This window comes from Nerophis lumbriciformis, linkage group LG07, assembly GCF_033978685.3.
Source record: "Nerophis lumbriciformis linkage group LG07, RoL_Nlum_v2.1, whole genome shotgun sequence".
NCBI lineage: Eukaryota > Metazoa > Chordata > Actinopteri > Syngnathiformes > Syngnathidae > Nerophis > Nerophis lumbriciformis.
The window spans coordinates 50,819,033-50,822,500 of record NC_084554.2 but is presented as its reverse complement, the minus strand read 5'-3'; positions in this window follow the sequence as shown (position 1 = coordinate 50,822,500).

Genomic DNA, 3,468 nt, shown 5'->3' with positions numbered 1-3,468 from the left:
TGACTGAGGTGTACGGCTGAAAAATTGGCTCAAAAAGTCAGCAAATTAATGTCATGCTAACAGTTAGCATGCATCAAGTAGCAAGTTATATTAGTGTGAGGCGATCGACTGAAAAATTGGCTCAAATTGTTAGCACATTGATGTTAGCATGCTCACTGATAGCATGTTACAAGTAGCAAGTTATATGAGTGAGGCGATCGGCTGAAAAATGTACTCAAAAAGTTAGCACAACAATGTCATGCTAACAGTTAGCATGTGTCAAGTAGCAAGTTATATTAGTGTGAGGCGATCGACTGAAAAATTGGCTCAAATTGTTAGCACATTAATGTCATGCTAACAGTTAGCATGCATCAAGTAGCAAGTTATATGACTGAGGTGTACGGCTGGAAAATTGGCTGGAAAAGTTAGCACATTAATGTCATGCTAACAGTTAGCATGTGTCAAGTAGCAAGTTTTATGAGTCCGAGGCATTCAGATGAAAAATTGGCTCAAAAAGTTAGCACATTTATGTCATGCTAACAGTTAGCATGCATCAAGTAGCAAGTTATACGAGTGTGAGGCGATCGGCTGAAAAATTGGCTCAAAAAGTTAGCACATTAATGTTAGCATGCTCACTGATAGCATGTTACAAGTAGCAAGTTATATGAGTGAGGCGATCGGCTGAAAAATGTACTCAAAAAGTTAGCACATTAATGTCATGCTAACAGTTAGCATGTGTCAAGTACCAAGTTATATTAGTGTGAGGCGATCGACTGAAAAATTGGCTCAAATTGTTAGCACAGTAATGTCATGTTAACAGTTAGCATGCATCAAGTAGCAAGTTATATGACTGAGGTGTACGGCTGAAAAATTGGCTGGAAAAGTTAGCACATTAATGTCATGCTAACAGTTAGCATGCGTCAAGTAGCAGGTTTTATGAGTCCGAGGCATTCAGATGAAAAATTGGCTCAAAAAGTTAGCACATTAATGTCATGCTAACAGTTAGCATGCATCAAGTAGCAAGTTATACAAGTGTGAGGCTATCGGCTGAAAAATTGGCTCAAAAAGTTAGCACATTAATGTTAGCATGCTCACTGATAGCATGTTACAAGTAGCAAGTTATATGACTGAGGTGTACGGCTGAAAAATTGGCTCAAAAAGTTAGCACATTAATGTCATGCTAACAGTTAGCATGTGTCAAGTAGCAAGTCATATTAGTCCGAGGCATTCAGATGAAAAAGTTACCATATTGATGTTAGCATGCTACCATGCTAACATTAGAATTAGAATTATGAAGAGATTTCAAACTGATTTGAAAGTTAGCATGCTAACATTAGCATGCTAACACTTATATGTGTCGAGTACCAAGTTATATGACTGAGGTGTACGGCTGAAAAATTGGCTCAAAAAGTTAGCAGATTGATGTCATGCTAGCAGTTAGCATGTGTCAAGTAGCAAGTTATATGACTGAGGTGTACGGCTGAAAAAATGGCTCATAAAGTTAGCAGATTAATGTCATGCTAACAGTTAGCATGTGTTAAGTAGCAAGTTATATGAGTCTGAGACAATCGGCTGAAAAATGTACTCAAAAAGTTAGCACATTAATGTCATGCTAACTGTTAGCTTGTGTCAAGTAGCATGTTATAGGAGTCCGAGGCATTCGGATGAAAAATTGTCTCAAAAAGTTAGCACTTTAATGTCATGCTAACAGTTAGCATGCATCAAGTAGCAAGTTATATGACTGAGGTGTACGGCTGAAAAATTGGCTGGAAAAGTTAGCACATTAATGTCATGCTAACAGTTAGCATGTGTCAAGTAGCAAGTTTTATGAGTCCGAGGCATTCAGATGAAAAATTGGCTCAAAAAGTTAGCACATTAATGTCATGCTAATAGTTAGCATGCATCAAGTAGCAAGTTATACAAGTGTGAGGCGATCGGCTGAAAAATTAACACATTAATGTTAGCATGCTCACTGATAGCATGTTACAAGTAGCAAGTTATATGAGTGAGGTGATCGGCTGAAAAATGTACTCAAAAAGTTAGCACATTAATTTGATGCTAACAGTTAGCATGTGTCAAGTAGCAAGTTATATTAGTGTGAGGCGATCAACTGAAAAATTGGCTCAAATTGTTAGCACATTAATGTCATGCTAACAGTTAGCATGCATCAAGTAGCAAGTTATATGACTGAGGTGTACGGCTGAAAATTTGTCTGGAAAAGTTAGCACATTAATGACATGCTAACAGTTAGCATGTGTCAAGTAGCAAGTTATATAAGTCCGAGGCATTCAGATGAAAAATTGGCTCAAAAAGTTAGCAAATTAATGTCTTGCTAACAGTTAGCATGCATCAAGTAGCAAGTTATACGAGTGTGAGGCGATCGGCTGAAAAATTGGCTCAAAAAGTTAGCACATTGATGTTAGCAGGCTCACTGATAGCATGTTACAAGTAGCAAGTTATTTGAGTGAGGCGATCGGCTGAAAAATGTACTCAAAAAGTTAGCACATTAATGTCATGCTAACAGTTAGCATGTGTCAAGTACCAAGTTATATTAGTGTGAGGCGATCGACTGAAAAATTGGCTCAAATTGTTAGCACAGTAATGTCATGTTAACAGTTAGCATGCATCAAGTAGCAAGTTATATGACTGAGGTGTACGGCTGAAAAATTGGCTGGAAAAGTTAGCACATTAATGTCATGCTAACAGTTAGCATGCGTCAAGTAGCAAGTTATATGAGTCCGAGGCATTCAGATGAAAAATTGGCTCAAAAAGTTAGCACATTAATGTCATGCTAACAGTTAGCATGCATCAAGTAGCAAGTTATACAAGTGTGAGGCGATCGGCTGAAAAATTGGCTCAAAAAGTGGCTCAAAAAGTTAGCACATTAATGTTAGCATGCTCACTGATAGCATGTTACAAGTAGCAAGTTATATGAGTGAGGCGATCGGCTGAAAAATGTACTCAAAAAGTTAGCACATTAATGTCATGCTAACAGTTAGCATGTGTCAAGTAGCAAGTTATATTAGTGTGAGGCGATCGACTGAAAAATTGGCTCAAATTGTTAGCACAGTAATGTCATGTTAACAGTTAGCATGCATCAAGTAGCAAGTTATATGACTGAGGTGTACGGCTGAAAAATTGGCTGGAAAAGTTAGCACATTAATGTCATGCTAACAGTTAGCATGCGTCAAGTAGCAAGTTATATGAGTCCGAGGCATTCAGATGAAAAATTGGCTCAAAAAGTTAGCACATTAATGTCATGCTAACAGTTAGCATGCATCAAGTAGCAAGTTATACGAGTGTGAGGCGATCGGCTGAAAAATTAACACATTAATGTTAGCATGCTCACTGATAGCATGTTACAAGTAGCAAGTTATATGAGTGAGGTGATCGGCTGAAAAATGTACTCAAAAAGTTAGCACATTAATTTGATGCTAACAGTTAGCATGTGTCAAGTAGCAAGTTGTATTAGTGTGAGGCGATCAACTG